We start from the raw sequence: 13,354 nt of genomic DNA, 5'->3' as shown, positions 1-13,354 counted from the left end.
AGACATTTGGTGTACCGTGGACAGCATTCTGACTGACACATCACTGTCTGGAAAAGACTACAGAAAGTTGTAAACTCGGTGTATCATGGGCATCAGTCCTCACTCCATTTAGGATATCTACAAGAGGCAGTGTCTTAAGAAAGCAGCCTCTATACTCAAGGACCCTCACCACCCAGGGCATGCCCTCTTCACGCTGCTACCATTAGGAGGTACAGTATCTGGAAGATGAACACCCACTGGCACAAAAACAGCTTATTCCCCTTGGCCATCAGATTTCTGAATGGACAAGGAGCCACAGAGTCTACTCGTTTTCTCTTCTTTTTGCATTAATTGATTTTTAAATGAAATTTGTAGCAACATTTGCACCTGTACGGCAGCCTCAAAACAACGAATGTTCTGACACGTTCATTACAACAAATTCTGATTGTGAAAGATAGTTCTCTGAGAGGAAAATAGAGAGGAAGATAAAGAAGTGGGAGAAATGATGAGGGGATGAGATATGCACCTGTTACTTTTGTGTGTTAGCCTGTGCTCCTCCCTCTTAACCATCTCCACCTGGCTTTTATTCAGGTCTCTACCTGATTTTCAGCCCTCCTGAGAAAGGGGTCAGGACTGAAATGTTGACAGCCTTTTAGTTCCTCTAGATCAGTGGTTTTCAAACTGCACCCACCCCCCCCCCCCCCAACTCATATTTCACCTTAAGCAATTCTTTACCATAAGTGCTCTGTGATTAGTAAGGGATTGTTTAGGGTGGGATGTGAGTGTGAAGGGAAGGTTGAGAATCACTGCTCTAGACCCAATTGCTACAGAAATATTTTGCTTGAGAAAAATTGTCATTGGCCCATTTCCTTTGGAGTTATGAAACCATGCACATAACAAATCAATTAGGTATGATTGAAAAGTGGTTTTCAAACTCTTTCTTTCCACTTACATATCACCTTAAGCAATCCCTTACTAATCACAAAGCACTTATGGCAAAGGATTGCTTAAGGCACACATGTCAAACTCTGGCCCGCGGGCCATAATTATATTTGGCCCACAAGATCATATTAAATATACATTAGAGTTGGCCCGCTGGCCGCCGCGCCAGTATAGCGCATGCACACTGAAGGTGAAAATAAAGACGCCGGAGGGATCTCAGAGTCCCGAATCCCGGGGATCGGAGCGCCGCACTCAGCCCGCCTGGCTCCCGGACACATAGACGCGGCTGGAGTTGGGGACCATCCTCGCTGGGTCTGCGCTTCAGCGGCGACGCCGGACTGAATGTCTCGTTGGCGATGCCTTCCCCCTCGCTCCGTGCGCGGCGGACCCTGCCTCCCGCTCATTTTGTTGGAGACGAGCCTGGCGCCGTGAGATCGCAGTTTAATCCCTCTCCAACCATGGGAGGGGGGTGGTAGCAACGCGCTCTTCTCAGCCAATTCCGGCGTTTCAACGGGGGGATCGGGTGCCTTTGTCAGGCGACCGACCTGTTGGTCCAAGACAAGGGGAGAGCGTACAAACTCCACACAGACAGCACCTGAACTTGGGTGAACGTGGAGCTGCGACCCCACATTCCACATCAGGACTGTTTGTAAGATTGGGAGCAGTGAGACGGAAGCTTATTTTGTTCCTGTGATTTAAGCCTTTCTTGGGGTGGGGGGGGGGGGTTCCTTCTCTGACCACTTGCCTAACAATAAACCTAATCAGATGTGGAGTTACCACAATACGACAGTTCTCAACCTTTTCTTTCCACTCGCGTCCCTGTGCCATTGGTGCTCTGTGATTAGTAAGGGATTGCTTACGGTGGTCTGTGGGTGGAAAGAAAAAGTTTGAAGACCACTGCTTTAATCATCCCTCATTGACTCATCATGTGCACGGTTTCAGACGCTAAAGGAAATGGGCTAATGACAATGACAATGAAAGAGTTTATCCAAAACTATTATTAAACATTTATTTTAATAAGAAAAAGTTTAACATTACATATGTTGAAAGAAGAGAAAACATGCAGATGTTGTTGAAAATTTTCAATAAATATTTAGTCCAGCCCTCGACTTAGTCCAAGTTTTTAATTTTGGCCCTCCGTGAATTTGAGTTTGACACCCCTGGCTTAAGGTGAAATATGAGTGGGGGGGGGGGGGTAGTTTGAAAACCACTGATCTAGATGCTGCCTGACCAGCCCTTTTGAGTACCACACAAGACCCAGCAACGGCAGGTATCTTTGATATATCTGGTTGGTTTTATTTTAGGCCACAAATCTTGAATATATGATCATCATGAAAAAATGGGAAAACATTCTGGCCTAAAAATTCACTCACAGATCAAAATGGTGGTCATGATTATGAGGCGCAATGGGGTAGCTTGTGAGCAAGGATCACAACTTGATCGTTCTCAGGGTACTCCCTCCTGTAACCTTCTTCCTGATACAATATTTCAACCCACTCAATAATTTCTTAGGACCATGTAACATTACAGCCCATAAGCAAGTTCTCCAGCTTTTCTAGTCTGTGCCAAATTATAATTCTGCCGAGTCCCACTGACCCAGTCCATAGCCCTCCCTACCCCTCCATCAATGTATCTGTCCAAATTGTTCTTATATGTTAAAATTGAGCCTGCATCTACCACTTCAGCTGGCAGCTCATTCCACACTCCCACTACTCTCAGTGTGAAGTTTTCCTAAATGTTCCCCTTAAACATTTCCCTTTTACCCTTAACCCATGTCCTCTGTGTCCCACCCTACCTCAGCTTTCTATCACAGTTCTTCTTCCTGCTGTCCAACCATCATCCAAATACTGATCTACTTCCCAAACTACCTCTCACTCCAACCTTCTCCCCAGCTCACTCTATCCCTCACCAATTCTCTTCCTCCCTTTAAGCCAGACTTCACCTCAACTAACCACTCTTTACTATCTATAACTCCCCTCTGCTCTTTTGGATATTTCCAAACCGATTTCCTCTCCCAAGCCCGTCTTCACAATGCTTGTGCTACCGTCTCCATTTGCTACAAGCCCTACTTTACTGCTCACAGCTTTGGGCAAAGAGCTTGCTGGGAAATTAAAGCCTGGATGCCTTCCACCAAACTGACATGTAGTACCTCATCATGCAGGAAAACACGTTTGAGGAATTATTAATCCTCTGACTAGGCATACTACAGTTTCTGAACACGAGAAGCTATGATGGCAACTTAATTGGACTTCTCTTTATACAGAGCACTATTTAAAATAAAAATACACACCACCTTCATTAAAAATTCCACAATCGTGCTTTAGAATTATTCATTAGCTGGCCCTTTTATACCTCCATAAATATTTTGAAGGCAGATGGACTGCGGGAATACGCTTCAGTTTCCATCCACCTGGGGGGGTACTCTTAAAGGTGGAGTGTAGTCGCTCCACCTCCTCCAGAAAAGGAATGCTGCTGAAAGCACCTGCAAAGGGGAGGGCTGATGATGTCATGATGACATCGTCAGCTTGTGACCTAAGCACAATTTTTAACGTGAAAATACTCAATGCTGGAGAAACTCAGCAGGTCAATAGAATAAAAACACACAATACTGGATCCATCTGCAAACTCAGCGCTTCCACTTCCCGGCACGTATGTTTGACATCACTGTGGCGGGCAGCGCTACTGTACCACTCGCCCCACCTCCATTAGCTCCAGAAGCTGGCTCCCGACTCTGCTCTCCATAAAGGCAACACTGGCTCCGCATTATAGATCATCACCAAAATAGGTATAATCGCCTTTTTTTTTAAACTGGAGCCGTCTTTAATGTGGGATTTCACCATAAAAAGGCCTATAGATTTGACCTAAGTGAAGATTTACTTGTGCTCAAACTATTTTGAAGCAACACTGAGCAACAACCACCAAAGAATTATCTCAATAAAGTGGTCTTAGAAGTCTGGTTATTCAAGGAATACAAGATACACAGAAAAATACCATACAGACAGCTATGTCATCAGGAATATTTACAATGCAATGACATAAATTAGATCTATAACTTTAATCCTATTATATAGTGTCTTTGCTCTTTACCTGACAGGTTGAAACATGCTCATCTCTGATTGGCAGTGCTTCAGAGAACCTCTGTCAATGCCCTGACTTCTTTCCACATTGTGGGAGGCAGAGAGGAGTTTCAGGTCAGTTGCCAGCACACCTGTGCCCCTCCTGTCTCTTGATCCACTAAAGATGACATTTCCCTGAAATCTGATCACTGTTTTGGCTCTGCCCACAAAGACTGCATTTGTCCCTTTGCATCTCTTGCTCCCAGCTGAACAATAATATGCACAAATGAGACAAGAATAGATACATGTGCAGCCAAGATTAGAAGTAAGCTGTTGTATGAGGTTCAGCGGGTTCACAGAGAGATAAGTCTGGACACATGTTACAATCAAAGGTAGTTTATTGAACACACAGGAGACAAACAGGGGAAGATGTCATACTTAATTACTTTACTACTAAATAGACATTCACATTGGACCCAGGTTGGACTCTGATACCAGTGGCCATCTATCTTCAACAAGCTTTGAGCAAAAACTATAATGGTGCAAGCAGACACATTGGGCACAAGGGACTCCAATACTGGTGGCTGCTTACCCTACCACACGTTTACACACTTCACAGACAGAGACTTTCAAACACAAAGGCGGCTCTCTGCATGGATTACGGCTCAACTTGAGGTAGTGCACACTTTACCCATGACAGTGATGTCCACGGTAGTGACCTGACATGGAGCAATGTCGAGGACTTGAACCGAGAGGCAGAAAGAAAGAAATGTGGTATGCTGTTCTGAGCTGGGCATCTGGCCAATAATGAAACTAAGTCCTTTAAATGAGCCAATGGTAAGGTGTGAACTAATGGGTGGCCGGGGTCTACCCCTGATTGGTAGGTGATGTGACTTCCAAATAAGCTTAAGACAGGCAAATCACATGACCTTCCACATCCACAATGTTCCAGACAGGGAGCCACATATAACATAAGTATTGTGTGAAATGTGAACTCCACCAAGAACTTGTTGTGCCTGTTTCTAAGCCTTGATCCTCTTTCTAATTCCTGGATAAACACAGAATTAATTCACCCCCACACCATCTCCCAACACAAGATTCCATTAGAAAACAATGTTTTAAGTTTTCTTGCATCGTGACTGGGATCAGACTCTCAGCGCTCTCTCAAGTTTTCCATTTCATGTTTTCAATCACATCTAAGAAATATTTGGCTCCCAGTGGATTTGCCAAAATGAAATAAGAATCAGAATTTATTGTCATGTGAAGGTCATGAAATTTGGTGTGTCGTGACATCATCACAGTGCAAACATTCATAGTATAACCATCTTACAACATTACTATAAATAAAAAAATTTAAAATAGTAGTGCACGAAAAGGCAGTGTCTTTGGTTCATTGATTATTTAGAAGTCTGATGGCAGTGGGGAAGAAGCTGTCCTTGTGCTGTTGAGTGCTCGTCTTTAGGCTCCTGTACCTTTTTCCCCAATGATAGTGTTGTGAGCCCAGAGGACTCCAAAACCCAGCAGCAATAGAAATTCACCAAGACAATGGTTACTTAACAAAAGTTGCTTTTAATTTTCTTTAAATATAAAAAATGATCAAACTTTAACAACCCCCTTCTAATGCTAAGCGCACGTGTATGTAATATGTATATGTTCAGGAAAGTTCTTTGTTTCACAGTCCAATCATTCACTTCTCATTTCTCCAAGTTCACCGGTATCAGACAATTCTTATACTGTGCACAGAATTTAATATTTATGAACCTTTACCAGGTTCTGGTGCTTAAAGTTAAATGGTTACCGCTCAGGAAGGTTCTTGTTGGTTTCAGAGAGATATTTGTTGCTCGTTGGACACATATAAACCGATTACCTCCGATCAGCCACTTCAGTGTCTTGCCGAAGAAACATGCCCCATCATGGGTTTTCCAAATGCTCGTTGGACACACACAAAGTGATTTCCTCCGATCAGCCACTTCAGTGTCTTTCCGAAGAAACATGCCCCATCATGGGTTTTCCAAATGATAATCTCTTCTTCCAGGTCACCACAGAGTTCCTCTTGTTTCCCTTATTTCAGGAGAAACACTCTAGCCGGCCATTTCCTCTTGTAAGGACTACAAGGGTTTTGAACAGGCTGAACACACAACCCATCTTCAAAATGGGGTCTTTCAACAAGCCTGCCAGCTTGCCATTTTGCAGCCTCAACTGCTACTGTAGAATTGACTTCTCTCTCTCTCTCTCTGAAAGAAGAACCCTGTTTGATTTTTCCTCTCTCTGCTTATAAAAACCAAATGACCTCTCCCAAGAATCCAAACCCAATCTTTGAAAGATTTTATCAGCACTTGAGCCTCGACTCTGTTCCATTTGCACCTCCCTTTGAAGTTCTTTCCAAACCAGTTTCTGCAAAATCAACGTCGATCTTTAGCAAAGCTCTTGCATTTTAAATGAGATGTCTTTTGTGAAGGGTTACTCTGTTTGTGAAGTGACCTACACTAACCCCCCACAATCTATCTCTTTTCAAGACATATTTATTCATAACCCATAACAGTATCAGAGTGAAGAGGTGGTGGGGTCTTTGAGGATAGAAGCTGCTTTTTTAAGACATTGCCTCATGTAGATTTCCTCGGTGGAGTGAAGTCAGGTGCTTGTGATGTCGCACGCTGAGTTAACAACCCTCTGGAGATTTTTTTTGCCCTGAGAGTTGGCACCTCCATACCAGGTAATGATGCCACCAGCCAGAATACTCTCTATGGTACATCTGTAGAAGTTTGAGAGGTTTCAGTGACATACCAAATCTCCTCAGATATCTCACAAAGTATAGCTGCTAGCAAGCCTTCTTCGTGATTGCATCAACATGAAAGCTCCAGGACAGATCCTCAGAGATGTTGACACCTGAGGAATTTGAAGTTCTTGACCCCCTCCACTACAGAGCCCTCGATGAGGACTGGGTCGTGTCCTCCTGACTTCCTCCTGAAGTCCACAATCATCTCCTAGGTTTTGCTAAAGTTAAGCGCAAGGTTCTTGTCGTTACACCATTCAACGAGTTGATCTAACTCCCTCATATACGGTTCCTTATTATTCAACATAATATAATTCTGACTTTTCCAAAACTGTATTGTGCAAGGACACTGAAAAGAATTGAAAGAGCATAATCTATTTTCATGTGTGATGGAATTCTCCACATTAACTTCGTTTGAATTAAATCAGGTCAAGTCAAGTTTATTGTCATCTGATTGTGCAAGTACAACCCGATGAAATATCGTTCTCCAGTCCTCTGTGCAAAAACATGCAAACATACAACCAGGCATAACACACAACACATATGCAGGACAAGTATTTCATCTCTACAAATAAAGAAGTATTGTTTCATGAACATGAGAGTCTCAGACAGTTAGTGTAAGCAATTCCTTGGGTGTTCAGCATTCTCACTGTCCGTGGGAAGAAGCTGTTCCTCAGCCTGGTGGTGCTGTCTCTGATGCACCTGTATCTCTTCAAATCAAACAAAAGGTCCTTATATTTTGCTCGATACTATAGCATGCAGAACTGCTAAAACACAATTTAATTACAATGAGCATATCCACAGGAAAGTTTACCAATGTTGCATGTTATTTTTTAAAAATTATTCTTTAACTCCTACCCACCCACCAATAACATAGCTTTTTGGGCTACTGGAAAAGAAATACAAAATGAAATTTTTCTGGCTGGCAGGCTTAACACTCATTTGTTATTCATCTTCACCCACAACTAATGTATTAATTCACTGCTGAAGTGCTTGTTGGAAATGTCAATTGAAACCATTAAAAATAAGATAGGAAAGCATATTTTCATATAAATCCATCTGGAACTGCTACGAAACATTCTTGGTACTAGTCTGTTATATTAACGGTTTCAAATGTTTATGCTGATTGCTGTTCTCAGGTCCAGACAAATCCCTCTGGGACTATGGATTAAGGGACACTGGTCCTTGCTGTAGAGTGTGCATTAAATCATCAGGGGATGATTAGAATCCAGTAAATTGCTGATGTTTACAGGATTAACTCTGAGATTAGATTCCTCAATCAGTTATTACTAAATTATCACAAAACCTGAGTGGTTCTTTAATATTCTGACTGACGATTTATTATATGTCAACTGTTTTGAGATAATGCTTCTTTTAAAAGGCATCAGCAAACTGGAACCAGATGGTTGTTAATACTTTTATTGCTGTATTCCTGGAACGTGATGCCGCGTGTTACTTCATTGGGACCACACACTATTATCATATGCATGTTCAAGAAGTTTTCCCATAAACAATTTTTATGTTACCCTCAATCAATACTGCTGCTAGTGACCAACTTCCAACTCCATTACAGTCAGGTTCAACTTGAAAGCAAATTTGCACACATTGCCTTTAGGTCAGCAGCTTCACGAAGGAGAGTGTACTCAAAGCTCCCGTTTTGCTGCTTAATTGATTCTCAAAAATTGACTCAGATTTCAGGCTGTTGATGGGAACCACTGCAGCTAAGATAGGGTTGACTGCAAAGGAGCTGACGCAGGAAACTAAGGGAGGCTACAGAGTAACGTACAGTAGCATTTGTAAGGAGAAGCTGCTTCTAAGAACTTAACAAGTTTCTTTATAGAAAATGCTGCAAATAATGTGAATTGTTCACCCAAAGTTTAAGCAATATTAAAGAATCCATTGAAAAAAAGCAATGAGTTGATACCAGACTGCTGCATAGGATTGATGGCAGATTCTAGCTCAGGTACACAGCAAAGTACAGCCCAATTCAGTAATATCCCTGTTAAATTTCAGTTTTTCCTCACATGGGTACTTAAAGGGAACATTTTACTTGGGAAAAGTATAATTAATATTTTTCTGTGTTTGGGCATTTGCTGGCACCCAAGGTGGATGTTAAATATGGGGGCAGAGAAATTCCTCAAATTATCTGCTTACACCACGAAAAGTGTGAGATAAATCTGCTTATGGGCATCAATGAGACTTGGCCCACATTTTGGGCAATATCATGATTGTAAAACAACTCTGACATCTTTTGTCCGCATTTTAAAACCAATAAATCATGGAAAAAAATTTAAAATGTCTGCAGTGCAAAATTGTTGACGTGTTTAGATTAGTCCGTTAGTCATTGATATTCTTCTAAAATTGAGGGTGCAGCAGAAATGGAATCTTAGCATGAAAACCTTGCTTTTATTTAGCATTTGATGTGATTACAGGAGATCTTATTTTGCTGGTATGTGTTTGAAGCAATGCAGAAAATTTGAAGAAAAATTATTTTTCACATTTTGATCATAAAATAATTATAACAGCTTGTGGTTTCTCATTTTGTTAAAATGAGCCAAAACCACTTCATCCAGCAGGATTTGGCTGGAATGTTAACATGACTTTCCCATAACATTAGTTCTAATTCAAGAGGCCAATGAATGAATCTTCAGAGGACTCAGCAAGGAAGCTTGGGAACCAATGACCTTGAAGATGAAGTGAGCTGATCTTCCATCCATTTAGTATCTTTCCCGTAATACCACAGGGTCCTATCTTGTTTAAGAGCATTATGTGTAACACCTTGTCAAAGGCCTTCTGAAAATCCACTGGCTCTCCATTGTCTGACCTGCTTGTTACACTTCCAACAGATTTTCCAGACAAGATCCTCGAAGAAAATCAAGCTGACTTCAGCCTATTTTATCATGTGGTTTCAGGAACCCCGAAACCTCAACCTTAATAATAGACACTAGAATCACACCAATCGCTTAAGTTTGGCTCACCAGTCTGTAATTTCCAGTCTGTTGTCTCTCTCCTCCTTATAGTGTGGACTGACATTTGCAATTTTACAGCCCTCTGGAACCATTCCTGACTCTAGTGACTCTTGATCAACACTAATATGCTTGCAAGGGCTTCAGCTTCCTCTTTCAGAATCCAGGTGACATCAACCTCTAGCATCAATGCCTTAGTAAAAGTGACTGCACTCCTTCTCCAACTCTCAAATTTCTGGTGTGCCACACCGAAGACTGTCACAAAATACATATTCAGTTCATCTACCATTTCTCCATTCCCCATGACCATTTCTCCAGTGTCATTTTCCAGTGGTCCGATAGCCACTCTGGCCTCTATTTGACTCTGTATATATCTGAATTTTTTTTTTTGGCAATCTCTTTGGCAGTATTGGCAAACTTACCTTCATACTTTATCTTTTCTCACCTATTGCATTTAAAAAAAAATAAAAACCTACCCAATCCTCTGACCTCCCACCAATTTTTGCAATGCTGTATGCCCCTTCTTTTGCTTCCCTTGTCAGCCATGGTTGACTCGTCCTCTCTTTAGAATGCTGCTGCTTCTTTGAGATGAAACAATTTTGCATTTTCCGAATTACTACGAGAAACTCCTGCTATTAATGCTTTACCCGCTCCTCTCTCATGCCTCCATAGTTACCATTGCTCACCTTTAATACAGACACATCGCAGTTTAGCTTCTCCGACTCAAACTGCAGAGTGAATTCTACCATATTGTGATCGCTGCCTCCTAAGGTGTTGCCAATCAAATCCAGTTTATTGCACAGAGCTAAATCCAGATTGCCTTTCCCCTAGTGTGCTCAACCTCTGATAAAAACATCTCCTAGACATTCCACAAATTTGTTCCCTTGAGATCCAGCGTCAACCTGATTTTCCCAATGTATCTGCATAATGAAGCCCCCCCCCCCCACCCCCGCCATGATCACCTTTCCTAAATGCATCCTCTAACTTCTGATGGGTATTTGTTTGGTTACTACCATAAACGAGTGCTCAAACTTTAAGTTTATTTTTAAAATGATAACAGATTTCAAACATTATCAGTTACATTTTGCAGCTAAAACAGCGAGACAGTTCCTTAAATGAATAAATAAAACAATTTTTTTAAGTAGGATCTTATATTCTAAAAGAAGCAAAGTGAGCAAACTCAGGAGGACCAGCTATATTCAATTATTGATCATAATGTCAATCAAAATGGCTTATAGATCTCAGAATTATCATTTTCCCACTCTTTTACTTTGCATCAGATTACATAATGTCAACATTACTGGTGAGATAAAGACATGGAGTCTATTCATGGTCTGCTTTTGAATTGAGTGGCTAGCAGACCATTTCCTAAGGCAGATGCAATGCCCAGACAGACCAGGTAAGAGAGGCAATTTTCCTTCCTCACTTCAGTGAACGAGATGGATTTTTATTCATAACCTGGTCGTTCCATTTCAAAAGTTGTTCTTTTTTTAAGCTAACATTCATGTTTTGGATAGCAAAGGCTGTTTCTCTAGATTGCAACTGTTCCTTTTCCAAAGCTGCAGCAGGATAGAGATCAGTTGGAAAGTTGGGCAGTTAGAAGTTATTCGAGTCAAGTGAGATGGGATGCATTTTGGGAAGTCAAAGGGATAGAACAATTCTTCTATTTATGGCTATCCATCCCATGGGATGATGTTGGTTCCTTTCAGTCAGTTTGTGGGGTTTGATATGAGGTTACCCATTCCTCAGAAAGGAACAGCGTGTGCGTGAATGGATTTTAGGTGTGTAGGGTTTGCACAGGTCCAGACCCACCCACTCGACATCCCCTCCCAGATTTACCAGCATGGTGAGGTCTGAGACGGCTGGGGAAAGTTCTGTTGCAATGAATGGCCAGACCAAGCTTCGATGCAAGGGATGCCCTTTCCGCATTCTGTTGACCCTATGAGAGGGTTAGTCTGCCCTTTGACAGGTCTTGTCTTTCATCCTGCAGGGTGATTAGCCCCTTTCTGTACCAAGCAAGCCTGGTGGGGGAGTCGGTTTAGTCGCTGACCTCCCGACCGTGCGACAGGTAGTCCTGGATTATGTGGTAGCAGAAACACTCTGAGGAGTGACCTGACAGTACATGGGAAACACTAAGAATTTTGATGAACAGAGTTCTAGGGGTCCAAATCCATAGTTCCCTGAAAGTGGCAACACAAATGGATATGGTGGTGAAGGTAGCATAGAGAATGCTTGTCATCATAGGTCAGGGTACTGACAATAAGAGAGGGGATTATATGTTGCAATTTTACAAAACATGGAATAGGACACATTTGGATTATAGCTATATTTCTGTTCATTGCCTATAGGAAGGATGAGATTGTGTTGGAGTGTAGAGGAAATTCACCAGAATGCTATCTAGATTGCAGGGGACTTTAGTTATGGAGAGAGATTGGAAAGGATGAGCATGTTTCCATGGAGTGAAAGCATTAAGGCATGACCTGAGAGAAGTATATGAGATTACGAGAGGCGTAGTGAAAATATTTTCCTTCAGGTGGGGGGGGGGAGGGGGGAAACAAAGGTGCAATTAAGGAATTTTAATGGGAATCACAAGAAGTTTTTATTTTACAGAGAGTAGCAGATATAATTACTTTGTTTAAAGATGTATTTACACTTTTTTTTAATGACAAATTAAAATTTACAAGCAGCTGCCTATTATATGAATTCATGCCCCTAAAACAATAAAGCTTCTGGATATTAAATCAACCTCACATTAGTTGATTGAACATAACATTGCACGTATTTAATTTGGTTATTCTTCAGACACTATTTTTTTTATATTACTGCAAAACTAAAGTAGAAACAAAAATATTAATTTTGAACAATCATAAAAATTTTGATTAGTATAATGTTTTTACAATATTGTTAATCATGGGTCCTCTACTGGCATCACCTACGGCTCCTAGAACGCTTCCACCAGCGTTGTCTCCGCTCCATCCTCAACATTCATTGGAGCGCTTTCATCCCTAACGTCGAAGTACTCGAGATGGCAGAGGTCGACAGCATCGAGTCCACGCTGCTGAAGATCCAGCTGCGCTGGGTGGGTCACGTCTCCAGAATGGAGGACCATCGCCTTCCCAAGATCGTGTTATATGGCGAGCTCTCCACTGGCCACCATGACAGAGGTGCACCAAAGAAAAGGTACAAGGACTGCCTAAAGAAATCTCTTGGTGCCTGCCACATTGACCACCGCCAGTGGGCTGATAATGCCTCAAACCGTGCATCTTGGCGCCTCACAGTTTGGCGGGCAGCAACCTCCTTTGAAGAAGACCGCAGAGCCCACCACACTGACAAAAGACAAAGGAGGAAAAACCCAACACCCAACCCCAACCAACCAATTTTCCCCTGCAACCGCTGCAACCGTGTCTGCCTGTCCCGCATCGGACTTGTCAGCCACAAACGAGCCTGCAGCTGACGTGGACATTTACCCCCTCCATAAATCTTCATCCGCGAAGCCAAGCCAAAGAAGAGAAGAAAAGAAGACATACACCACTGATATAAAAGACGGTTAATTTAAGGATTACAAATATGAAAAAAGAAAATTGTACCAATTTAATCTGATTGTCTCTGCATTGTCATATTACACAACAAAGAATGTG

At 42.0% G+C, this 13,354-nt stretch overlaps 1 protein-coding gene and 1 long non-coding RNA gene across 5 annotated transcripts in view; one reads left to right on the top strand and one right to left on the bottom strand.

The window, feature by feature from the left end:
* Positions 1-13,354, bottom strand: part of LOC138761771 (diacylglycerol kinase beta) — a 618,073-nt gene that overhangs the window by 162,128 nt on the left and 442,591 nt on the right. The gene's annotated exons all lie outside the window — the stretch shown is intronic.
* LOC138761772 (uncharacterized) overlaps positions 1-13,354 on the top strand; it is a 49,495-nt gene that overhangs the window by 23,498 nt on the left and 12,643 nt on the right. The window contains exon 3 of the long non-coding RNA XR_011356499.1: positions 4,016-4,112. This is a non-coding gene — a long non-coding RNA (uncharacterized lncRNA). The remainder of the gene's footprint in view (positions 1-4,015; positions 4,113-13,354) is intronic.

Source organism: Narcine bancroftii, chromosome 4 (assembly GCF_036971445.1).
Source record: "Narcine bancroftii isolate sNarBan1 chromosome 4, sNarBan1.hap1, whole genome shotgun sequence".
Classification (NCBI taxonomy): Eukaryota; Metazoa; Chordata; class Chondrichthyes; order Torpediniformes; family Narcinidae; genus Narcine; species Narcine bancroftii.
Note: the sequence above shows the minus strand (reverse complement) of the source record. Positions and strands in the feature narration are given on the sequence as shown.